Raw genomic sequence first — 27,469 nt, forward strand, 5'->3', positions numbered from 1 at the left:
ATCAGGGAGTCTAAATGGGGTGATCACGACCCCTGTCATTGATCACCCCCCTATAAGGCTCCATTCAGATGTCCGTATGTGTTTTGCGGATCCGATCCATGTATCCGTGGATCCGTAAAAAACATACCGACATCTGAATGGAGCCTTACAGGGGGGTGATCAATGACAGGGGGCTGATCAATGACAGGGGGGTGATCAGGGAGTCTATATGGGGTGATCACCCCCCTGTCATTGATCACTCCCCTATAAGGCTCCATTCAGATGTCCGTATGTGTTTTGCGGATCCGATCCATGTATCCTTGGATCCGTAAAAAACATACGGACATCTGAATGGAGCCTTACAGGGGGGTGATCAATGACAGGGGGGTGATCAGGGAGTCTATATGGGGTGATCACCCCCCTGTCATTGATCACCCCCCTATAAGGCTCCATTCAGATGTCCGTATGTGTTTTGCGGATCCGATCCATGTATCCGTGGATCTGTAAAAAACATCCAGACATCTGAATGCAGCCTTACAGGGGGGTGATCAATGACAGGAGGGTGATCAATGACAGGGGGGTGATCAATGACAGGGGGGTGATCAGGGAGTCTATATGGGGTGATCACCCCCCTGTCATTGATCACCCCCCTATAAGGCTCCCTTCAGATGTCCGTATGTGTTTTGCGGATCCGATCCATGTATCCGTGGATCCGTAAAAAACATACGGACATCTGAATGGAGCCTTACAGGGGGGTGATCAATGACAGGGGGGTGATCAGGGAGTCTATATGGGGTGATCAGGTGTTAATAAGGGGTTAATAAGTGACAGGGGGGTGTAGTGTAGTGGTGTTTGGTGCTACTTATTACTGAGCTGCCTGTGTCCTCTGGTGGTCGATCCAAACAAAAGGGACCACCAGAGGACCAGGTAGCAGGTATATTAGACGCTGTTATCAAAACAGCGTCTAATATACCTGTTAGGGGTTAAAAAAATCGCATCTCCAGCCTGCCAGCGAACGATCGCCGCTGGCAGGCTGGAGATCCACTCGCTTACCTTCCGATCCTGTGTGCGCGCGTTCACAGGAAATCTCGCGTCTCGCGAGATGACGCATATATGCGTGACTGTGCGCAGGGCTGCCGCCTCCGGAACGCGATCCTGCGTTAGGCGGTCCGGAGGCGGTTAAGAAGGTTCTGATATGTGAGATTGTGAAACAGCTCTCATTGTTCACTGTTTGTGTATAATTGTCATTATGAGTTTTGACTACAAGAGGCTGCTGTTTCCCCACACTGCTAACAGACTGCAAGCTTTTGCATATTCATAGGAGGTGGAGCTGAGCTGTAAAACAGGATGCAGGAGAGCAGACATCTTGCAAAGACTGTGTGTAAACTGAACCTGCTCGCATCCAGGGTGTCAGTGCGTCCTAGAGTTTCAGGAACTGCAGCTGAGTGAGGCTAATCACCGTCCAAGACAGAGCCTGTCCGGAGGAAAACGAATTGTTTTTCAGGAAGGCTGATAGATGAGGAATGGAGAGCTGCCTAACCTGGAGTACAGTACCTCATTTTTGCTGAAAGGACTTGTTCAGTTAAAAGGCATCATGGGATACAGATCAAGACCCGAGTCAGTAATATCGTGCACGCACCTCCTAGTGATTTTTGGCGCCTAAAAATTAGGCCTGTAGTTTGTCAGTCAGGGTCATTGCAGTGTATCAGGCCAAAAGTGTTGCTACCGTTAGTACAAGGACTCTGTTACTTAAAGAGACATTGCATACTGAGAGAAATCTTCCATGACTACAAACCTGTTTAGTGTCGTCGTTCAGGAAGCAATATTCGAACACATGTTATTATACCGGTTATGTAAAGGGGAGGGGGGAAATATTGCATAGAAGTGATACATTTGTAAGCTGCTGTTCTGTACCACAGATGACCCACAATCGTTCGCGTTCTGTATAGGGTAATAACAGGTACGGTAGGACAGTTCTAGTTGTGTCCACCAGTAGGCAAATTATGGCAAAATGCCTCGGTATCCACCAGGGGGCATCTTGCTGTGCAGCACAGGGGTTCTCAGCTGCAGCTGAGTGCATGTAACCTTATTCTCTGTTCACTGCATTTTGGAGTTTTGTTTAATACCCTGTTACAGTAAAAAGAAACCTGTTTCACAAAAGCTGGTGTCAGAGTTGCTTTTCTCGTTCATGACTTCGCTGTATACTGGGGAGCCCACCCCGGTACACGGCTTACAACTTGGCGTAGTTAGCAGGATACAGTGACCGTTATGGATGGGATCGCGGCGGGAGATCTTCCCCCAGTGCCAGTCGCACTGGATCAGGATCCAGCTCAGGGTGCAACAGCGCAAGGCCAGCTTGCCCCCAATGCCATGCCCGCCCTAGTAGGATACATCCCCGTAGGGGTGTTGCTGCATCATCTGCCAAAGTATGACGGTAAAAACATGACGTTGCAGGACTAGACTGAAAGGGTGCAGAGCGCAGTTAGAATGTGTAACCTGACCCCAGAGCTGCAGGCAGAGGTTGCATTGGGAGCTCTAGAGGGTGACGTTAGACGGACAGTGATGGTAAGGCCCGAATCGGAGAGGGACACCCTAGAGAAAATATTCTCCCTGCTGGAGGGAGCACGGGGGGGGGGGGGGGGCATGCTAAAGTAGTGCAGCTGCGGAGCCACTTCAAACGACCACAGTGAGAGGGTGAGACCCTAATGCAGTACTCCAATGCCCTACAGGATACGCTAAATGAAATACAGCGGCCAGACACACAGGCCATGGGAGCCTTCCGGGAGGTGGATCGGCTACTAAGAGATCGGTTCATAGTGGGGCTCTCCAACAAGTTCTTACAGGACAAGCTGCAAGAGATGACCCGGACAGTGGCCGACATGACATTCTACAGCGTCTTCCTAGCCGCCGTGGAGATAGACGAAGAGCACATGCCTGTGACGGCGAGAGTAGTGAGTGGCACCCATGCTACAGGACGTCAGTCTGCATCTGAAGACTTTGATTCCTTAAAGGATGTGGTCCAGGCTCTGCAGACAGAACTGAAAGAACTCCGGCTGGAAGTGTCCCCGATGAAAGCAGGATTGCCCCGGCCTCTGGAAATGACCGCAGAGCCCCAAGACACTCCACCAAGGATAACTCAGGTGTGGGGGCACGTCAAAAGAGGCCCCCTCTGTTGGGCTTGTCGACAGTACGGCCATATGGCCAAAGAATGCCCAGAACAGATGAAGTCCGAGCCGACGTTAAACTTTCGACCACCGCAGTAGCTGGGCGTACTGAGGCGGTACACCAGAAGCTAAGCCCTATGCGTAAGGAACATGACCTGTATGCCACCAGCCCCGTTATGGAAGCTGAGTTGGAAGGCCAGAAGGTATATTGATACAGGGTCAGAGTGCACCCTTATGCCCCTGGAGTTCTTTGAAAGGCACTTCCGGCATATGATGGAGCCCGAAGACTGGAGTGTCATCAGGCTGACGGCTGCTGATAACAGAGAGATGGACGTCCGAGGGATAGTCTGGATGCAGGTCCGACTGTTTGGGCAAGACGTCGGCAAGAAGGGGGTCGTGCTGGTGGACCATCCGTCCCGGAAAGGAATGGAAGTGACCTTAGGTATGAATGTACTGAGGGACCTAGACCATCAACTCTATGCCAAAGAAGGGCCGAAGTATTGGCAACGGGCCACCACACACCGGACGACCCAAAAGGTTTTACAACAGATGGTGAGGATCTGTAGTCTGCAAAAGAGTAACATGTCCAGTCGACCCATTGGAGACGTGAAGGTGCTGCGGAGAACACTGGTGAAGATCCCACCTCGACAAGAACGAATATTGATGCTGCCAGTGGGGGCTGGACAACGACTGAATGGACTGGAGGTCCTGATCTAGTCCGCTTATCAAGAGGAAACACAGACTCACCCACTGGTAGCCCAAGCCCTCGCCATTGTGAAGGACGGGTGTGTGCCTGTACACTGCCTCTATGTTGAAAACTGTGAGCTGACCATTCCCAAAAACACCTTGCTGGCCAAAGTCTATGTGTCTGAAGCGGATGTCTCTCGACGATGGAGTTTCACGCTACAGCCTGGTAGGAGATCCGCTTGGACCTATGCTGTAGAGATTCATCAAAGGGAGACCCCCGACAGCGGAGTGGAATGGTTGAGTGATCATGGCCCGGATGGGGGTGGACTGCAAGACTCTGACTCCCGGACAACAGAAGTTGCTGGAAGACACCCTCTGGGAATTTCAAGAGGCATTCTTGCGACATGATGAGGACTTAGAGTGTGCTTCCGCCATTGAACACAAAATACCTACCGGCAATGCGGCAGGGATCGGGGAACGTTACCGGCAAATCCCACTTAAAATGTACCAGGAAGTGAAGGATATGGTGGCCAGCATGTTGGAAATCCAGGTGATCCAAGAGAGTCAAAGTCCTTGGGCTGCTCCAGTAGTCTTGGTGCGGAAGAAAGATGGGAGTCTCCGGTTTTGCGTGGATTATCGGAAGCTGAATGCTCAGACCTTCCGGGATCCTTTCCCACTTCCGCGGATTGAAGAGTCGTTGTCAGCCCTGAGCCACGCAAAGTGGTAAAGAAGGACAAAGCGAAGATGGTTTTATGGGATTCTACGAGTTCAACCGGATGCCATTTGGCCTGTCCGATGCCCCGGGAACATTCCAGCAGCTGATGGAGCACTGCCTGGGGGATCTCAACTTCGAGTCAGTATTGATATACCTGGACGACATAGTAGTATTTGGGGCCTCCTTTTGAAGATCACCTCCAGAAAATGTAACCGGTCCTAGGACAGCTACGAGACCATGGGCTCGAGATAAATCCCAAGAAGTGCCAACTGTTTCGGCAACAGATCGAGTATTTGGGACGTAGTCACCCAGGAGGGGGTGAAGCCGGCCCCCAGCAAGGTGGAGGCCGTCCAGAAATGGCCCCAGCAGCGTACACTGAGAGAGGTGCGGGCATTCGTGGGACTGGCCAGCTACTACCGGAGGTTCATACCCAAATTTGCTCATTTGGTGGGCCTGTTAAACAAATTATTAAGAGGCACTGCGGGGGGCCCGAAGAATCGCCCCATCCAGTGGGGATCCCGACAACAAGAGGCCTTTGAAGCAGTGAAGGAGACGCTGACCAGTGCCCCGATTCTAGCTTATGCACAGTTTGACACCCAATTCCTGTTGTACACTGACCGAAGTCTACATGGTTTGGGGGCCGTGTTATCCCAAGTCCAGGATGGAAGTGAGAGAGTCATTGCCTATGGCAGCCGGTCTCTGAGGGAATCAGAGAGCAACCTTGACAACTACAGCTCCTTTAAATTGGAACTACTGGCGCTGGTGTGGGCCATGACCGAAAGGTTCGCGGAGTACCTGACAGGTGCACCCGTTAGAACATCTGGAGAATGCCAAAGTTGGTGCGCTTGAGCAGAGGTGGTTGGCTCGCCTTTCTAAGTACCAATACTGCATCAAGTTTCGGTCAGGTAGGGAGAACAGCAACGCAGACGCACTCTCCCAAGTCCCTGTAGGGTTGTCGGTTCATAGTGCCGATGAGGAGCTGGAGGACACTCAAACTCCTGACCAAGTGGGGTGGCGTCCAGGATGTCCATGGTGCTGGGAAAGACATTGGCCGATTGGGAGAGAATCAAGAATGGCTGCCCGGACATGTGGAAAAGGAAAGAACGGGTTCGGGCTAAGATCTGGCCACGGCCAGAAGAGCGAGCCCGTCTGACCCCAGAGAGCCAAAAGTTGTTGAGGCAGTGGGATAAGTTGACCGTTACCCAGGGCCTCCTGTGCGGGACCATATGCTTACAGTCGGAGCTGCAGTACTGACAACAGATTGTCATTCCCATGTCATTGGGACCGGAAGCCGCCAGGGGAGCCCATTTCGGGAGCGACAAAACGGTCAAGTGGCTCCAACGGCTTGTATACTGTCCAGATCTGGCCGACACGGTGCCCGAGGCATGTCTTAATTGTCGACCCTGTGGGCTAAGTAAGAGTACTGAACAGCAGGCTCCTGTCCCGGCCATCCGGACCTCAGCGCCTCTGGAGCTTCCGATGATGGATTATGTGCATATTGGATACTCTACTTCGGGACACTCGTACTGTCTAGTCATGACAGATCACTTCACATAGTATGCAGTGGCTGTACCAACCAGACAGCAGAGTCGGCCGCTGAAGCGGTCTGCAAACACTTTATACAGGTGTTCTGGTGTCCACGGAGAATACATTCGGACCAGGGGCGTGTTTTCAGGGTACTCTAATGAATGAACTGTACCAGCTGTATGGGATTGAACATTCTTGTACTACCCCGTATCACCCCCAAGGAAACGGGGCATGCGAACGCTTTAACCGCACCTTGCTCCAGATGCTGCGGACTCTGGAGGATAGCCAAAAGGCTTGGTGGCCCGATTACCTACCTGTACTGATGTGGGCCTACAATTACAGGGTACACAGCACCACCGGATACTCTCCACATATGCTCATGTTTGGGAGAGCCAGACGGGAGATTGAAAACCGCCACATGCCTGATCCGATGGAGCCACCACCGAGAAGTACCACCGCATGGGTTCAAGAGCACCGCCGCTGGATGAGAGAAATCTAAAAGGTTGTGGGGGAGTTCCTGGGGCAAGTGGTACACCCCAACCAAAGAGCAGTGCAGACGGATGGGTACGCCCCAGGTGATCAGGTAATGGTTAAAGCCAAACGGCCGTCTGGGAAGTTGGATGGGTGGTGGGCGGTCACATACACGGTGAAAAGGAGGGTAGACCCTGCCATTCCAGTCTATGAGGTAGAGCCAGGACTGGGGGACCCTCACGAACCTTGCACCATAATATGTTGAGAAGTTGTAATTTTGATGAGCCAATGTGCGTGGAGGAGATGCCTCCTCACCCTCAGAGTACAGAGGAAATACCCTCAGAGGAGGAGGAGGAATGGTGGGTTGTCCCTGCTCAGGTACTCACAGAGGCCCTGGCTGTGGCAGGTTTGCCACCCAGAGAGAGTGCTGAACAAGTAGTAGCTCCTCCCCTGACAGATGTGCCTGATGTCCCCAGTAGTTCTGAGCCCCTCCCTCTAAGAAGTTCAACGAGGCCCAATGCTGGTGTGCCCCCACAGCGCTATGCCCAGGATGAGTTTATATTGGGAGAGTTGCGTAGGACGACAACCTCTAGTGGGGTGGCATGTGAGATTGTGAAACAGCTCTCATTGTTCACTCTTTGTGTATAATTATCATTCTGAATTTTGACCACAAGAGGCTGCTGTTTCCCCGCACTGCTAACAGACTGCAAGCTTTTGCATATTCATAGGAGGTGGAGCTGAGCTGTAAAACAAGAAACAGGAAGCAGGAGAGCAGACATCTTGCAAAGACTGTGTGTAAACTGAACCTGCTCGCATCCAGGGTGTCAGTGCGTCCTAGAGTTTCAGGAACTGCAGCTGAGTGAGGCTAATCACCGTCCAAGACATATCCTGTCTAGAGGAAAATGAATTGTTTTTTAGGAAGGCTGATAGATGAGGAATGGAGAGCTGCCTAACCTGGAGTACAGTACCTCATTGTTGCTGAAAGGACTTGTCGTTGTTCAGTTGAAAGGCATCATCAGATACAGATCAAGACCTGGGTCAGTAATATTGTGCACGCACCTCCTAGCGATTTTTGGTGCCTAAAGATTAGGCCTGTAGTTAGTCAGTCAGGGTCATTGCAGTGTATCAGGCCAAAAGTGTTGCTACCGTTAGTACAAGGACTTACTTAAAGAGACATTGCATACTGAGAGAAATCTTCCATGACTACAAACCCGTTTAATGTCGTCGTTGAGGAAGTAACATTCGAACACGTGTTATCATATCGGTTATGTAAAGGGAGGGGGGAAATATTGCATAGAAGTGATAAGTTTGTAAGCTGCTGTGCTGTACCGCAGATGACCCCAAACTAAGCATACACACAATCGTTCGCGTTCTGTATAGGGTAATAACAGGTACGGTGGGACAGTTCTAGTTGTGTCCGCCAGTAGGCAAATTATGGCAAACTGCCTTGATATTCACCAGGGGGTATCTTGCTGTGCAGCACAGGGGTCCTCAGCTATGGCTGAGTGCATGTAACCTTATTCTTTGTTCACTGCATTTTAGAGTTTTGTTTAATACCCTGTTACAGTAAAAAGAAACCTGTTTCACAAAAGCTGGTGTCAGAGTTGCTTTTCTCGTTCGTAGCTTTGCTGTATCCTGGGAAGCCCACCCCGGTACATGGTTTACAGATACACGCTTGCATTCACTCTGCCATGTAGCTGTATGAGAGGTCCAACTCCTGCTGCAGAAAACATTCCTCAAACCATGACACTTCCTCCTCCATCTTTCACTGACTTCTTTACACACTTTGGGTTCAGTCTTTCCCCAGTTTGTCGACGAACATAATGTTTCCCATCAGACCCACATAAATTATGCTTGCTTTCATCACTAAAATTAACTCTGGACTACTTCTCCTCTGTCCATACAACATGCTTCTCAGCAAAGGTGAGTCTAGCCTTTTGATTCTTTCTGCTATTGAGAGGTTTGGCTACTGCAGAGTGGGCTTTCAGTCCAAATGCTCTTAAATGTTGAGACACTGTATGACGATAGATCCTTACCAGGACCGTCTTTACCAAGGGGCAGCTGCCCCGGTGTAATGGTCGCGTACACACACACACAGGGGGGAGGGAAGTGACCACTGCGCTCCACCCTTATCACTGGCCCTGCCTACTTGCCTCGCGAGTCCTAATGACGGGACAACTGGACGGCAATCCCTAACTTGGAATAAGTGCAGGGATGACAGACAGACAAACAACAGGACGTGAACGGACCGAGTCAATACCAGGAAAGCTGCAAAGTACAAATGGAGCAAGCAGAAAATTGTCAGGAGAAGCCGGGGTCATAAATACCAGGAGAGCAGAGAAGTACAAGAGGAGTCCTAAGGGAGTAGTCAGGTGGGAGCCGAGGTCACAATACCAGGACGGATGCGCAGTACAGGAGGAGCAGGCAAAAGGATGGTCAGGGAACAGGATCAGGTAAGTATTCAGCAGTCCAACAAATAGCCAGGAACCTAGAAATTAACAGGCTGCCTGTATTTATAGTGGGGAGTGAGGGTCATGTGACGTGGCCAGCGTCACATGACCGACAGACCAACCAGTCGAGCACCGAGTGATCAGCTCGGCACTCAAGGCAGACTAGGAGCAGGGAGCCACCCAGCTAGTAAAGCCGCCCTGGGAATGAGGTCAAACACAGAACCTCATTCCAAAAGCTAAGCAACAGGTCTGTGGGCAATGGGGGACCGAGTGCACCTTCAGAACCCTGTGACACCCGGGCACAGTTGCTCCTGGGGGGCCCAAGGCAGCTGCCTCTTGAGCCCTGCTAGCTACTGCCCCAGATGTCAAGCTGTCAGCTACACAGGCATCGTACTGTGTTAAAGTTGTGATCAAGGACCTTAATGACATCATCACCATGTGACCAGTAACCTAGCAATTACTGGTCACATGGCTATGAGGTCATCACAGGTCCTGTGGAGTGTTGCAGGAATTAACTGTGGAGCTTTTTTGTGTGAAGATTACATCAGAAAAAGGTTACAGGGGCTGTTATGTTAATATACTGTAAACTACTGTATAGTGAGGTGCTGTATACTGTGTGGGGGGCTGTATACTGTGTGGTGGGCTGTATACTGTGTGGGGGGCTGTATACTGTGTGGGGGGCTGTATACTGTGTGGGGGCCTTATACTGTGTGGGGGCCTTATACTGTGGGGGGCCTTATACTGTGGGGGGGCCTGTATACTGTGTGGTGGGCTGTATACTGTGTGGTGGGCTGTATACTGTGTGGGGGGGCTGTATACTGTGTGGTGGGCTGTATACTGTGTGGGGGCCTTATACTGTGTGGGGGCCTTATACTGTGGGGGGCCTTATACTGTGGGGGGCCTTATACTGTGTGGGGGCCTGTATACTGTGTGGTGGGCTGTATACTGTGTGGTGGCCTGTATACTGTGTGGGGGCCTTATACTGTGTGGGGGCCTTATACTGTGTGGGGGCCTTATACTGTGGGGGCCTGTATACTGTGGGGGGCCTGTATACTGTGGGGGGGGGGCTCTATACTGTGTGGTGGGCTGTATACTGTGTGGTGGGCTGTATACTGTGTGGGGGCCTTATACTGTGTGGGGGCCTGTATACTGTGTGGGGGCCTGTATACTGTGTGGGGGCCTGTATACTGTGTGGGGGGCCTTATACTGTGTGGTGGGCTGTATACTGTGTGGTGGGCTGTATACTGTGTGGGGGGGCTGTATACTGTGTGGGGGGGCTGTATACTGTGTGGGGGCCTGTATACTGTTGTGGGCTGTATACTGTGTGGGGGGGCTGTATACTGTGTGGGGGGCTGTATACTGTGTGGGGGGGCTGTATACTGTGTGGGGGCTGAATACTGTGGGGGGCCTGTATACTGTGGGGGGCTTATACTGTGTGGTGGGCTGTGTACTGTGTGGGGGGCCTGTATACTGTGTGGGGCCTGTATACTGTGGGGGCCTGTATACTGTGGGGGTCTGTATACTGTGGGTGCGGTATAGTGTGGAGTGCTATACTGCTGTACTGTATAGTGTGGGGGGCTGTATTGTGTATATTTTGGGGTGCTGTATACAATGAGGTGTTGTATACTGTGAGGTGTTGTATACTGTGGGGTGCTGTATACTGTGGGCTGCTATACTGCTCTACTGTATACTGTGAGGTGTTGTATACTGTGGGGTGTATACTGTGGGCTGCTATACTGCTCTACTATATACTGTGGGGTACTATACTGTATAGTGTGTGGTGCTGTATACTATAGGGTGCTATACTGCATACTGTGGGGTGCTGGGGTGCACTGTAACACTAGGGTGAGCCGAGCCCTGGTCTCCTTCCTGCAGAGCGGTGCCCACTTCCAGCCTGAGCCCAGCTGCCCAGAGCACTGACCCTGAGCCGCTGGAGTCTTCAGAACTGGAAGTATTTACGGTCTTTCACTGGACTCTACCAGATGTGTGGATTTTTTATGTGTATTGTGGTGGAGGGTGTGATTGCCTGCTAAGGTGTGTGAAGGCGGGATCCAGGGGGCCCAAGTAAATTTTTGCCCAGGGTCCAATCAATATTAAAGACGGCCCTGATCCTTACCCTGTTAAGTGCTGAACTGGTGAGCAATTCCAGCTGCAGTGTTGAAACGATTACCTATGGAGATTCTCTGCATTATTCTGTCCTCTCTTGCATTTGTCTTTTGAGGGCAACCAGCCTTCTTGGGGGACTTGAATGAGTTTGTGATGTTGTAAAGATGCAATATTCTAGAAATCATAGACTTGGAACGACCAACTTCTCTTGCTATGGCTGATAGGGTCACCCCTTTGGCCTTCATCAACCTGCTGCCAGAGGGTTTCAGTCACTTTGGAACGGCACACCATTTTGGTATAGTCAGTGAAAACTGGAAAGTTAGGCTGCCAGTTAAATAGGGTTTGTCAGATCATTAAGGAAATTAGCACCAGTTGCCAGATTAACACTAATAACTTGCAGGTATCTGAAAGTGTTCTCTAATTTTGATCAGTGTTCTTTTTCACTTATCACATTTACATTTTTATTCTGTTCTTTAGAATAAATACAATTTATGAAATAATCTTAAAATACTTTTATTTTACTCATGTTAGGATATATTCACATAGGACTACACTATGACCTTGACATTTCAGAAAGTATGTGTAGTTCTCTAATTTTGATCGCCACTGTATATAGATTAATGGCAGCCAAGCTAAACCCAGGGGGGGTCCAAAGAGGGGTTCACCCAGCTTTCACTCTGCCACTGTCCCTGCCTCTTTCTTCGCAACAGTTACTGCCTTTGTCCCTTTCTCAGTCTCAGATCTTCCCCCCACCTCCATCAGCCTCCTATCAGACCCCCCCAGCCTACATCAGCCTCAGATCAGACTCCCATCAGACCTCTCAGCCTCAGATCAGCCCCCATCAAACCCTGCTTGGATAATTTGTGAGTTGGCTCGCCCTCTGTCACCCTGGTCAGGTGCTCTTGTCCTATTTGAATCACCCTCTTCAAAGTTGGTTAACCACTGAGGAAGAGGGAGAGGGTTACCTCGAAATGCGTCTGGTTTCTACATGCTCACTAGCAAATGACCTGGATAATTATTAGCATGGCCATGCAATAAAAAACTGCAAAGGATCTAAAGTAAGTGGACTTACATTCAAATACCTCTCACTGGTCTCGTGAAAGATATAGTTACAAAACATTGAGAATAGTGGCAAATAAATTGAATACCTCAAGAGGATATATTTATTTGCTCATCCATTTGCGGTTTTATTAATTTATTTATTCATCTATTTTTTATATAACTCAAACAGTTGGAATACAGCTATCATATGGACTATTGTACTGTGACCAACATGGATCATTTCTTCATCCATATGTAAACAAGACATTCCACGTTTTTATTTCTATTATCTTGTATATATGCTAATGAGAAGCTGGGTATAACAATTTGTGCGGTGGTGTCATTTAGATCTTTGACATCCAACCACATTACCTTTTATTTTTATTTATTTTTTTACTTTTATTTCTATTTTGATTTAGATTTTTATACCTTTGTATATCTATGATATTACCTTAGTGCCTATGTATCACACATTTTAATTCATGTTTTATATAATTGAACCACATTAAATAAAGTTTTTATAAGAGATTCTTCTCCCATGATCCCATATGTACGAGTGCCTGTCCATCCATAACTACACCCCATCAAACCCTCCCTAGCCTCAGATCAGCCCCTATCAGACCCCCCAGCTTCAGTTCCGACCCCCATCAGACCCTCCCTAGCCTCAGATTAGACCCTCCCCAGCCTCAGATCAGCCCCATCAGACCTCTCGGCCTCAGATCAGACCCCTCCCAACATGAGATCAGAGTCCCCAGCCTCAGATCAGACCCCCAGCCTCAGATCCGACCTTCCCCACCCTCAATTAGCCTCAGATCAGCCCCTATCAGACCCCCATAATCTAATCAGATGATAAAAAATAAAAAAAACTTACCTTTCCAGCTCCAGATGGCGCTGCCACTTGGCAGATTCTCTTAACCTCCCTGGTCTTGTTCCCGCTATGCTGTACTTTGAGAATCAGGTACTCATGTACCTGGCCAGCAGCCGCACATACCCCTCTGAATTCAACTGCTGGACAGAAAATGGCGGCTATTGATGGCCACCACAGAGGGACAGCTTTTGCGGCAATATATTATACTGTACTGTAGTATATGGTTCTGTTCTGGTTCTGGCCAAGCTGCCAGTTCGGTTGATGTACTGCTCCAAATTAATTAATGTACGTGCACGGAGAGATCAAATCTGAGACAACTCACAGCTAGGAGTTAAATCAGTATCTCTGGTTTATTTCTGAAAACAGCAGACAATTCATAGGTTTTACGACAGGGAGAAGTGGGAGGGGGAAAGATAGAGTATATCTTTTCTATTGGCTACGAACACTATACTTTTCTGTAACCTTGACGGCCAGAGTAAATTCCTCCCCCCTCCCCCCTTGCTCGTGGGAGAAACCGTTACTTCTTCTTTTTTTGTAACTGCTTGCTTGAGCTGAACGGAAACCTCTTTGTAACTGCTTGCTTGAGCTGAACGGAACCCACAAAGAAACACATGATAAAACACAAAGTAAGATTCTAGTTTATAGGTGTTGGCTGAATGCCTGGCCGCCATCTTAGCTAAACATAGTCCTCAACAAGCAAGTATCCATTTTGTATTAATAGTCCATAACAGTTCTGATGGGATGGTATTTTGAGCAATGGTTTGCTGAACCCCTGTGTTGCCCCGCCTTCTGTCAATTTGGACCAACCTACAAAATGGGGACACTTTTTTTCCCCCAGGGCTACTAAGTTCCCAGTCCACCCTTGGCTATATACGTGATATGAGTGTTTATAATATAGATACCATCCATACATTGGTAATATCTTTGTCTGGCCACAAGATGGCACCTACAATCTCCAATACAGTATATAGCATTTACTCTGACAGTCCCTTACTTTGCACATTGATATAATGCACACACTAGATGGCACCATTCCCCCTAGCAGTGCACATGCTCAATGACACTCCCGTCCAAACTTTCAGTCCGGCGTCTCTGTGCCTGTGCTCCTGGTCATGTGATAACACCACATGACCATTTCCATCTACGCGGCATGACGCCGTCACCAGAAGTGTTGTGATGCGCTGTGCACATTGAGCATGTTGCCGTCTCCGCTCAGGTGAAGTACATTTTCTTAGTTATATCCTTATCTGATTGGCGTGGACTTATTTAAATTGTATGATCTGCTTGATAATGCCACTCTTGGACGAAGGTACACCAAAACACTCATCGGGGTTGGCGTCTGTCATGGTCTTACCTTCTTGCTGTTCTCCTTCGTTTGACATGTGCTGGCGGCCATCTTGGTTTCTGGGTTTCTTGTAGCCTTCCACCCTGCGGCTCCTCCTTCCCACTGGGAGGAGCTGGATGCCTAGCTCATATATATAGGAGGTCTGTGGCTTCAGTTCCTTGCTTGGTCCCCTTGTGTACACATGCTTCTAAGACTGCTGCTGCTTCTGGTTCCTGATCCTGGCTTCGTCTGACTACCCTGCTGGTTCCTGATCCTGGCTTCGTCTGACTACCCTGCTGGTTCCTGATCCTGGCTTCGTCTGACTACCCTGCTGGTTCCTGATCCTGGCTTTGTCTGACTACCCTTCTGGTTCCTGACCTCTGGCTTCGCAAAGACTCTGCTTGGTTTCACCATCCGTTTGGACTTTTGCTTTACAGCTTTATTTTCAATAAAGCCTTCTTATTTTCTCTTATCTCTTGTTGTACGTCTGGTTCATGGTTCCGTGACATTAGGACCAAGCCATGAATTCTGACGGTACAGGGCCATCCTCGCTACCCACGCTGGTTGCCAGACTTGATCAGCAGGATCACCTGTTGGGTCGGTTCGCTGTGGCGTTGCAAACCCTGCTTGAACGCACGGCTCATTTCGCTCCCGTTGCCGATGGGTCGGTTGTCGCTCCTGGGCTCGCTCCTACTGCCGCTCCGGTTGTTGCGCCAGAGTCTACCCCGACACCTGTTGTTGCGCCTGCGGTGTTTCGGGGTATGACCGGTTCTGCCCCTCTTCCACAGCGCTTTGGGGGAGAGCCAACTCAGTGCCGAGGTTTCCTTAACCAGGTGGGCATTTATTTCGAGTTGCTGCCACATGCCTTTCCTACTGAGAGATCAAAGGTGGGCTTCTTGATCTCGCTGCTCTCGGACAAGGCCTTGGCCTGGGCCAGCCCTTTATGGGAGAACAACAATCCGGTAGTTGCCGAGTTTTCCGGTTTTGTTGCTTCTCTTCGGAAGGTATTCGATGTGCCGGCTCGTGCTGCCTCTGCTGCGAAGCTCCTTATGTCCATCAGACAGGGTTCACGATCCGTAGCTGAATACGCCATTGAGTTTCGTACCCTGGCAGCAGAGGTGGGCTGGAATAATGAGGCTCTGGTCGCTGCTTTCTCTCATGGTCTCTCGGATGCCTTGAAGGATGAGGTTGCAGCTAAGGACCTACCAGTTGAGCTCGAGTCTCTTATTTCATTCCTGATTTTGATTGACACCAGACTCAGGGAGAGACCTTCCTTTAAGGAGAACCTGCGGAGGTCTTCTAACAGATTGGTGCCTACGTTTGCTGTCCCACCCGTGCCTCCCTCTCCTCCCACGCCTCCTGGGGATGACTTGTCTGGGGGTGAACCCATGCAGCTGGGGTTTGCTCGCCTGTCCGAGGGGGAGAGGGCACTCCGGAGACGCGAGGGCCGATGCATGTACTGTGGTCTCGGTGGGCATTTTCGGTTGGCATGTCCGAACCGTCCGGGAAAACGCTCGTACCTGAGATCCTGTCGGGGGCAGATCTTGGGTGGAGTCTCCTCGTCCCCGGTTTCCCGTGTTGACAAACCACTGATCACTGTTGTCCTCTCCTGGGTCGGGGGCTCGGTGACGACCCAGGCGTTGGTGGACTCTGGTGCTGGTGGTTTGTTCATTGATAGTATGTTCGCTGCCGCCAATTCCATTCCTCTGCAGGCTCGAGGTTCCCCACTGGCTCTTGAGGCGATAGACGGCAGACCCCTTCTGCCGCCACACGTGACTCATGAGACCCTTCCAGTGGGGATAGCCATTGGTGCCGTTCACAGAGAGTCGGTCTGTCTCCAGGTTATTTCGTCTCCACACTACTCGGTGGTCTTGGGGTACCCCTGGCTCCAGAAGCATAATCCGACTTTCGATTGGAGATCGGTCGAGATCCTCTCGTGGTCACCGCAGTGTGGGGCTAGTTGCATCCATGGGCCTGTCAAGTTGCTGTGTACTTCCTCGGACTCTCTGTTGCCTCCTGAATACGAGGAGTACCGGGATGTATTCGATAAGGTGGGCGCGGTTGCCCTACCTCCGCACCGCCCATACGATTGTGCCATAGAGTTACAATCTGGTGCCGTTCCTCCTCGTGGCAAAGTCTATCCACTGTCGGTAGCGGAGAATGAGGCCATGGAGGAGTACGTGAGGGAGGCGCTTTCACGCGGACACATTCGCAAATCTTCGTCCCCGGCAGGGGCTGGATTTTTCTTTGTGAAAAAGAAGGGCGGTGAGTTGAGGCCTTGCATCGATTACAGGGGTCTCAATCGCATCACGATCAAGAACGCTTACCCGATACCCTTGATTTCCGAGCTGTTCGATCGCCTTAAAGGGGCCACGGTCTTTACCAAACTCGACCTGAGGGCGGCATATAACCTGGTAAGGATCAAGGCGGGCGATGAGTGGAAGACCGCGTTTAACACCAGGACCGGTCATTATGAATCCTTGGTTATGCCCTTTGGGTTGTGCAATGCGCCCGCAGTCTTTCAGGAATTCATCAACGATGTTTTCCGTGACCTGTTGCAGCAGTGTGTGGTGGTCTATTTGGATGACATCTTGGTATATTCTGAATCCATGGAGGTCCACATTCTGGATGTCAAGACGAGTGTTGCAACGGTTACGAGAGAACAAGCTGTTCGGTAAGCTTGAGAAATGCGAATTTCACCGATCCCAGGTAACCTTCTTAGGTACATCATTTCCGCTGAGGGGTTCTCCATGGATCCTGAGAAGGTTTCGGCTGTCTTACAGTGGCCCCAGCCCAGTGGTCTTCGTTCCCTGCAGCGCTTTTTGGGCTTCGCCAATTATTATCGGAAGTTCATCAGGGACTTTTCCATGCTGGCCAAGCCTCTCACGGATCTGACCAGGAAGGGCAGTAATTCCCAGGTCTGGCCGCTCGAGGCCATCCGAGCTTTTGAGGCCCTAAAGTCCGCCTTTGTGTCGGCTCCGATTCTGTCGCATCCCAACCCTGGGTTGCCCTTTGTCCTCGAGGTGGACGCGTCTGAGACGGGAGTAGGCGCCCTTCTGTCTCAGCGTAGAACACCAGAGGGTCCTCTGCTTCCTTGTGGGTTTTACTCCCGGAAACTGTCTTCCGCGGAGTGCAACTACCAGATTGGTGACAGGGAGTTATTGGCCATCGTGCAGGCCCTTAAAGAATGGAGGCACTTGCTCGAGGGTTCGGTGGTTCCGGTTCTCATCCTGACGGACCACAAGAATCTGACCTACCTTTCTGAGGCCAAGAGATTGACACCACGTCAGGCCAGATGGGCTCTGTTCTTGTCACGTTTTAATTACGTGGTCTCCTACCTACCCGGTTCCAAGAACATCAGGGCGGATGCCTTATCACGGCAGTACTCCGAGCTGTCCAGGGAGGAGTCGATTCCGACTTCGGTCATACCTCCGAATCAGATCCTGGCCGCCATTCGCACCAGCCTGACCTCTCCCCTGGGTGAGCAGATTTTGGCGGCTCAATCTGGTGCTCCCTCTGGGAGACCCAACGGCAGATGTTTTGTGCCTGAGGAGTTGCGCACTCGGTTGTTGCGTACCTACCATAACTCCAAGACCGCGGGGCATCCTGGAAAGAATCAGCTGTCCTGGGCTGTTTCACGTCTGTTCTGGTGGCCTTCCCTACGTTCCGACATCGCCGCATATGTAGCGGCATGCTCCGTTTGTGCCCAGAGTAAGTCCCCTCGGCACCTTCCGTTGGGCCTTCTGCAACCCATAGCCACCGGGGAGCGCCCATGGTCACACCTGGGGATGGATTTCATTGTGGACCTCCCTGCATCCCGAGGCCATACGGTCATTCTCATGATTGTGGATCGGTTTTCCAAAATGTGCCACTGTGTTCCTCTCAAGAAGTTACCCTCTGCACAAGAGTTGGCCACGATTTTTGCCAGGGAGGTCTTCCGGTTGCACGGTTTGCCCAAGGAGATTGTGTCGGATCGGGGGAGTCAGTTTGTGTCCAGGTTCTGGCGCGCCTTTTGCTCCCAGTTGGGGATTCATCTCTCCTTCTCCTCGGCCTACCACCCTCAGTCCAATGGGGCCGCAGAACGATCCAATCAGGCCTTGGAGCAATTCCTTCGTTGCTATGTCTCCGACCACCAAGACAATTGGGTTGACCTCCTGCCTTGGGCTGAGTTTGCCAGGAACACGGCGGTGAACTCTTCCTCTGGGACGTCTCCCTTCATGGCCAATTATGGGTTCCAACCTGCCGTGTTACCGGAGGTATTCTCTCCCCAGGATATTCCGGCTGTGGAGGATCACCTTTCCGTCCTACGTGCTTCTTGGGTACAGATCCAGAGGTCTCTTGAGGCCTCTGCGCAGCGCCAGAAACTCCAGGCTGATCGCAGACGAGCGCCTGCTCCTTCCTACCAGGTCGGAGACCGTGTATGGTTGTCCACCCGCAACCTCAACCTTCGAGTGCCCACTCCCAAGCTGGCGCCTCGCTTTGTTGGTCCCTTCCGAGTGCTTCGCAGGGTAAACCCGGTAGCCTATGCCCTTGCGCTTCCTCCTGGCATGCGGATCTCCAACGTGTTTCATGTCTCCCTGTTGGAGCCACTGGTGTGTAATCGTTTCACTTCCTCGGTTCCTCGGCCTCGTCCGGTCCAAGTGGGCAATCGTGAGGAATATGAGGTGAGCAATATCCTGGACTCACGCCTGGTCCGCGGTCGGTTGCAGTTTTTGGTCCATTGGCGTGGTTATGGTCCAGAGGAGCGTTCCTGGGTTCCCTCCGCAGATGTCCATGCTCCTGCCTTGCTCCGAGCCTTCCACGCACGCTTCCCTCAGAAACCGTTTTGTGCTCCGCGGAGGAGGGGCCCTTGAGGGGGAGGTACTGTCATGGTCTTACCTTCTTGCTGTTCTCCTTCGTTTGACATGTGCTGGCGGCCATCTTGGTTTCTGGGTTTCTTGTAGCCTTCCACCCTGCGGCTCCTCCTTCCCACTGGGAGGAGCTGGATGCCTAGCTCATATATATAGGAGGTCTGTGGCTTCAGTTCCTTGCTTGGTCCCCTTGTGTACACATGCTTCTAAGACTGCTGCTGCTTCTGGTTCCTGATCCTGGCTTCGTCTGACTACCCTGCTGGTTCCTGATCCTGGCTTCGTCTGACTACCCTGCTGGTTCCTGATCCTGGCTTCGTCTGACTACCCTGCTGGTTCCTGATCCTGGCTTTGTCTGACTACCCTTCTGGTTCCTGACCTCTGGCTTCGCAAAGACTCTGCTTGGTTTCACCATCCGTTTGGACTTTTGCTTTACAGCTTTATTTTCAATAAAGCCTTCTTATTTTCTCTTATCTCTTGTTGTACGTCTGGTTCATGGTTCCGTGACAGCGTCATCCTGGCAATACACATCATGGGTAAGACTTACCTCGCTGACTTACAGACATCTTGTTTCTGATTATTTCATGTCTGTGGTTCCTGCTTTATCCCTTGGGATCCCTTTGGTAATGTAACGGGGTTCCGAAGGTGCACTCGGTCCCCCATTAGCTGTAGACCTGCTGCTTAGCTTCGGGAACGAGGATCTGTGTTTTACCTAGTTGTTTTACTAGCTGGGTGGCTCCCTGCTTCTAAGTCTGCCTTGAGCGCCGAGCTGATCACTCGGTGCTTGACTGGTTGGTCTGTCGGTCATGTGACGCTGGCCAAGTCACATGACCCTCCCTCCCCACTATAAATACAGGCAGACTGCTGGCCACAGGTTGCCTGTTAATTTAGGTTCCATCTGTGATTTGGTCTTTCCTGGCGTACTTACCTCCTGCTGAATTCCTGACGATCCTCTGCCTGCTCCTTGTGTACTTTGCTGCTCTCCTGGTATTCTGACCCCGGCCTCCTCCTGACGATCCTCTGCTGACTCCTTTGGTACTTCACGTCTCTCCTGGTATTTATGACCCCGGCTTCTCCTGACAATTCTCTGCTTGCTCCATTTGTACTTTGTAGCTTTCCTGGTATTGACTCGGTCCGTTCACGTCCTGTTGTTTGTCTGTCTGTCATCCCTGCACTTATTCCAAGTTAGGGATTGCCGTCCAGTTGTCCCCTGTCATTAGGACTCGCGAGGCAAGTAGGCAGGGCCAGGGGTAAGGGTGGAGCGCAGTGGTCACTTCCCTCCCCCCTGTGTGTGTGTGTACGCGACCGTTACAGGTAATTTCCCTCCATTGTTTCCTGCCACATGAATTATTATCACTGCTACAACCTTTTGTATTTTGGCTGCATACATATTTTTTTTTTCTTGGTAGGGTTTACAGCATTGTTACAGTTTTTTTTATCCATAAGTATTTGTTTGTACTCATTTTATGCTTGTGGCTCCCATCTTAATTTTTGGGACCCCTGCATTTGGCCACACTCTTTCCATTGTTTGTCGCCATTTGAATACTGCACTTATCGTTATTGTTACTATCCTCTATGGTATGTGTTTTCCAGTGATGAAGCCTCATCCTGCTTCTTATTTTTATCTTATGTATTGTGATTTTTTTTTACATTAATATCAATTTAAAAAATACTTTGATTGTGTTTGAATAATTATGGTATGTTGGCTCGGTGCTTTGTAGGTCTTTTATGCTAATACTGGAGTCATACAAGACATTATATTTGGCTAAATCGGTACTTTAATATTGATTCACACGGAGTATTACCGTATTTTTCACCGTATAAGACACACCTAGGTTTTAGAGGAGGACAATAAGAAAAAAATATTTTTCATTAGAACTCAGGTTAGACCACTAATCAGACCCCCAATGTTAATCAGACCCCAACAAGACCTCAGATCAGACCCCCAATCAAACCTCAGATAAGAGCCTCATGCCTCTCATCAGTCCCCAGCAGTCTCGATCAGCCCCCATCAGCCCCTATTGCCTCTCATATTAGCCCCTAGCAGCCCCATTGCCTCATATCAGCCCCCAACAGCCCCATATTGCCCCACATCAGCCCCCAGCCTCTGCATATTGCCCCCATATCAGCCTCCATCATCTCCATATTGCCCCCAGCGCCTCATGTTTTATAAAAAAATTAAAATAAAACACTTAACTTTCCTGCTCCGGATGCAGCCCCTCCTCATCGCTCACACTCGCTTCCTCCTCCTCCGTCTTCTGTGCTGTGAACTGGCGTGCACAGTGTGAGGTCACAGAGCTCCCTCACACTGTGTGCAGCCTTCACAGCCGATAGCTGAGGACCAGGAAGCAGTGAGTACAGAACCTTTACCGCTTCCTGGTGCTCCGGTACTAATGAAGCGCTTCCATAATGGAAGCGCTTCATTAGTTTTTGCTCCATAAGACGCAGGGGCATTTCCCCCCACTTTTGGGAGAAAAATGCGTCTTATGGGGCGGAAAACGCAGTACTTTACTAGTTATGAGTACCCTCACTGTATGATTTTTCTTTTGTTATATGTTTTGTATGTATAAATGTTTTTGTACTTGTTCACATATGTATTTATTGGGAATCTGTCACCAGTGACCTTCTTATCAAACTGTTTGCATAGATACATAGCTGTAGTTCACCTCATTAAAACACTTTCTTTCTTTTCTCTATCTGAGGCTTCATTCCTGAGTTATGATACTTTTTCTTAATATGCAAATTAGGCCTTTGGTGCAATGAGGGCATCACCATTGCTCTTTTTGCACCCAAACGCCACCCTATTCTGTGGCCTGCCTCTCTTTCTCTTCTTTGCCACTGCCTGGGCCTGTCAATCAAAGCAGTCGAGGAGGGGCTGACTTTTAAAAGTTTCTGGCCAGGAGCTTATGAATATTCGGGACTCATTATGCACTGGACCTTTTCAATACAAGATTTTAACAAAATGGAAGGTTCGGTTAAGGAAAGTGACCCAGCCTTTTGCTAAGGGGATCTATCACTAGTTAATGTTGCCCTTAGTTAGGCCACCATAAAACTGATGACAGATTCCTTTTAAAGCAAAATGGAGGTGACATTGAAAATGTTTATTTTTTGTGCAGGTTTTCCATTTTAATAAATTTTTTCCTGTGACACAGCAAGGGTTAACAGCAAAATAAACCTCAATATTTAAAATCCTGATTCTGCAGTTTACCGAAACATCCCATATGTGGTTGGAAACTGCTGTAAGGTCACAATGCAGGGCTCAGAAGGGAAGAAGCACCATATGGATTTTGGAGGCCAAATTTTGCTGAAATGGTTTTCGGACACCATTCCGCATTTGAAGAGACCATAAGGTACCTCTATAGTGGAAATAATTGTATTATGTTGGTCAGTACATTGATGATAATACCACATTTATATATATATTTTAATATTTTTTTTCTCCTCCTGCAACTGCTCCCTCATTCTCCTCCAGACTGAAGGGGGGGGGGGGGGGGACGACTGTTTAACTGCTCAGATCTCTGGTTTGTTACCCGCTAGAGATATGAATGAGATTTGTATTGTTTGAAAGCTGACATTCCAAGCTTTCAGACAATGCCAGAATGACCGCAATACATTCAGTACAGGGGAAGATATCACTGATATCGGGATGCAGTGAATACAGTGAAAAGTAAAAGCAGGTTTTACTGTGAATATTCCCAACTCGATTTCTTACAGTGATTTCTCCTCTGTTGCTTGGTCTTATATGAAAGCCTGGAATGTCAGCTTTTACACAAGACCAGTTGCATGTTTCTAATTGCTACCATTCAGGAGATAGCAGCATCTAAAGCAGCCCTCCCCCCTCCATTTTCTGCCCGAGCCCAGATACTTTTCCCACTGTCAGAGCTGGACTTGGGGAAAACAGGTGGTTAAGGCCTCATGCACACGACCGTATTTTTTTGCGGTCCGCAAAAACTGGTTCAGTTTTTCCGTGATCCGTGACCGTTTTTTCGTCCGTGGGTCTTCCTTGATTTTTGGAGGATCCACGGACATGAAAAAAAAGTCGTTTTGGTGTCCGCCTGGCCGTGCGGAGCCAAACGGATCCGTCCTGAATTACAATGCAAGTCAATGGGGACGGATACGTTTGACGTTGACACAATATGGTGCAATTTCAAACTGATCCGTCCCCCATTGACTTTCAATGTAAAGTCAGGAGTTAATATACCATCGGATCGGAGTTTTCTCCAATCCGATGGTATATTTTAACTTGAAGCGTCCCCATCACCATGGGAACTCCTCTACATTAGAATATACTGTCGGATATGAGTTAGATCTGAAATTTAAATCCGACAGTATATTCTAACACAGAGGCGTTCCCATGGTGATGGGGACACTTCAGGTTAGAATACACTAAAAGAACTGTGTACATGACTGCCCCCTGCTGCCTGGTAGGTGCTGCCAGGCAGCAGGGGGCAGCCCCCCCCTGTAGTTAACACATTGGTGGCCAGTGCGGCCGACCCCCCCCTCCCCTGTAGTTAACTCATTGGTGGCCAGTGGGCCCCCCCCTCCCCTGTAGTTAACTCATTGGTGGCCAGTGGGCCCCCCTCCCTCCCCTGTAGTTAACTCGTTGGTGGCCAGTGGGCCCCCCCCTCCCTCCCCTGTAGTTAACTCGTTGGTGGCCAGTGGGCCCCCCTCCCTCCCCTGTAGTTAACTCATTGGTGGCCAGTGGGCCCCCCTCCCTCCCCTGTAGTTAACTCGTTGGTGGCCAGTGGGCCCCCCCCCCCCCCCCCTGTAGTTAACTCGTTGGTGGCCAGTGGGCCCCCCCTCCCTCCCCTGTAGTTAACTCGTTGGTGGCCAGTGGGCCCCCCCTCCCTCCCCTGTAGTTAACTCGTTGGTGGCCAGTGGGAACTCTCCCCTCCCTCCCCCTCCTAATTAAAATCTCCCCCCCTATCATTGGTGGCAGCGGAGAGTACCGATCGGAGTCCCAGTTTAATCGCTGGGGCTCCCATCGGTAACCATGGCAACCAGGATGCTACTGCAGCCCCGGTTGCCATGGTTACTTAGCAATTTGTAGAAGCATTATACTTACCTGCGAGCTCCGATGTCTGCGTAAGGCCGGGAGCTCCTCCTACTGGTAAGTGACAGGTCTGTGCGGCGCATTGCTTAATGACCTGTCACTTACCAGTAGGAGGAGCTCCCGGCTGGACGCAGACATCGGAGCTCGCAGGTAAGTATAATGCTTCTACAAATTGCTAAGTAACCATGGCAACCGGGACTGCAGTAGCGTCCTGGTTGCCATGGTTACCGATCGGAGCCCCAGCGATTAAACTGGGACTCCGATCGGTACTCTCCGCTGCCACCAATGATAGGGGGAGAGATTTTAATGAGGAGGGGGAGGGAGGGGAGAGGGCCCACTGGCCACCAACGAGTTAACTACAGGGGAGGGAGGGGGGGCCCACTGGCCACCAACGAGTTAACTACAGGGGAGGGAGGGGGGCCGGCCGCACTGGCCACCAATGTGTCAACTACAGGGGGGGGGGTTGCCCCCTGCTGCCTGGCAGCACCTGCCAGGCAGCAGGGGGCAGTCATGTACACAGTTCTTTTAGTATATTCTAACCTGAAGCGTCCCCATCACCATGGGAACGCCTCTGTGTTAGAATATACTGTCGGTTCTGAGTTTTCACGAAGTTAAAACTCAGCTCTGAAAAAGCTTTTATGCAGACGGATCTTCGGATCCGTCTGTATTAAAGTAACCTACGGCCACGGATCACGGACACGGATGTCAATCTTGTGTGCATCCGTGTTCTTTCACGGACCCATTGACTTGAATGGGTCCGTGAACCGTTGTCCGTCAAAAAAATAGGACAGGTCATATTTTTTGGACAGACAGGATACACGGATCACGGTCTCGGCTGCAAAACGGTGCATTTTCCGATTTGGGTCAATGGGTCCGCGAAAAAAAAACGAAAACGGCACAACGGCCACGGATGCACACAACGGTCGTGTGCATGAGGCCTAATGCAGGAGTGAGATCTGTGGCAGAACTTAATCAAATCCACACCAAAAACGGTTTTTGGTGCGAAAACACAAAGAAATCTGCATAGAAATTTCTGCAAGACAGCCTGCACTCATGTGCAGGTCCCCCTAAGGCTAGGGCTATACATATCACACGACTTCCTGTCGCTGAAAAGTCACGCAACATCTTTTGTAATGATAGTCAAAAAATGTAGCCCTAGCCTTGGGGGTTAAATATATGTGCTCTCTGGTGTAGGCTGAGAACCCCTCTTTGACCTGAGGTTTGATGGTAAGGATATGTGAGGTGTTGTGTGTGATGGGACCCCAAATCCATCCCTTTTCCCTTTCATCTGTTTCCTTTTTTGTCTCTTTTTCGCCTGCTTGTCAGTCTATGCTGTCTGTGTTTCTTTACATTAGCACAGTTTTCTCTCCTTTTGTTTTTTGGGAGCCAGTTTCAAATTTTTCTACTTGTTAATGTATTGCTACTGTATGTCAGGATTGTTTCATGGATATTGTTTGCACGTTTTCTTATGAACGTTTTAGTAATTTTGAAAATGTAATAAACTTAAAAGAAAGTGAGATTTGGAAAAAAAAAAAAAATCATTCACTTTGCTGGTATTTTACAGCACTGCGGATTTGCGTAACAAAAATGTGCAGCATTTCATTCACGCATGGACATACCCTTAAAGGCTATGAATATCTGATAGTCTGCAAATGCTGACAGCTGTAGAATATAAACTGTTGGAATTTTTTTTTTAAATAGAGCAATAGAAAAAAATTATTTTAACCCAAACTTAATAAAATGCAATAATACAAAAAAGGCCTCAAAAAGTGTCCATAGCCTTTAAAGTGAAAAACATCAGGGCACCTTTCTCCACAGTGAATAGCGGGTATATGCGCCTGTGGATTTATTCATAGGTTAAAAGTAATTTGCGGCTCCTGAATTATGTTATCTCCTTTGACAAACAAGTTACGACCGATACCTTTTCATTATTTATTCAGCATTGGCATCAATTAGCCATTATCAAACCAGAACGGACACCTAATGCTTCCTTATCAGGTAAGGGCATGATGTAGAAACTGCGCAGTGTACAAGATGACAATACTAGCGCTCTCAGTACAGGCAGATATATCAATGGCGTAAGGTCAGTATTCAGGTGCTACGACAAAAAAAAAATTGAATTTGGCAAGAATGTCATATTTATGAAGTCTCAACCATTTTTCCTATACTGTACCTATACAAGCTCAGTTTCTGATGGGCAGAGGCGTGTATTACTTTATGTTCAGATGTAACGTGTACAGCAATATAATGTGAACTAAGCTTGTAAGAGTACGGCCACACGGTCAGGTTTCTGGATGCAGTTTTGGCACCAGGAGAGGTATAGAGTGGGCTCAGCATGCATGTTAGTACCTGCACTCCCTGAATTTTATGGTGGCCATTATGGCACATAACAGGTAGTATTTAGTTAGGTTCCCGTCTTATAGAGATCACCTTGACGTGTGGCAGACGGGCCCAAATAATTTTGTACAAAATGTATTTGCCAAGAATCTCAAATTTACAAAATAAGCATAGCATTAGCACCAGAATGTTTTCTATAATTATGGCATTATTGTACTTTATTTGTGTTTGCAAAGTGCTGTTGCATTGTATTTTTTTCTTTTTTTGTTTCTAGTCATGGCAGCGCGCACCTGCGCATTGGGATGTGCTGACTGGCCCCCTTTTTCTTTGCAAAATCAGTAGTGGATCATAAGGCTACATTCACACAAACGTATTTTGTTTCCATGTCTGTTCCATTTTTTTTTTTTGCGGATTGGATGAGGACCCATTCATTTCAATGGGTCTGCAAAAAATGCGAACAGCACACTGTGTGCTGTCCGCGTCCTTATGTCCGTTCCGTAGCCCCGCAAAAAAGACAGAACATGTACTATTCTTGTCCGTTTTGAAGACAAGGATAGTCATGTTACAATGGATATGCAAAAAAAACTGATGCAATATGGATGCAAAAAGGACGTCATCCATATTTTTTGCGTATCAGTGGTTTGCGGACCGCAAAACACATACGTTTGTGTGAATGTAGCCTAACAGGAGAGAAAGCATAAAGGACAGATATTACATTTTTTTTTGAGTTTGCTATTGGATTTGGCTTTCAAAACTGCACCTGTGCCTGTACTCTAAGAAAGCTTCTAGGACAAAACCGGAATGGTCAATGGGATTCTGATGTATGCTGTACGTTTGGCTGCATCTGCTCATTGACTTTAACACTTTGGCAAAAGTCGACACTTTAAAGATGATGCCCGC

The sequence above is a fragment of the Bufo bufo genome, chromosome 3 (assembly GCF_905171765.1).
Source record: "Bufo bufo chromosome 3, aBufBuf1.1, whole genome shotgun sequence".
In the NCBI taxonomy this organism is placed as follows: domain Eukaryota; kingdom Metazoa; phylum Chordata; class Amphibia; order Anura; family Bufonidae; genus Bufo; species Bufo bufo.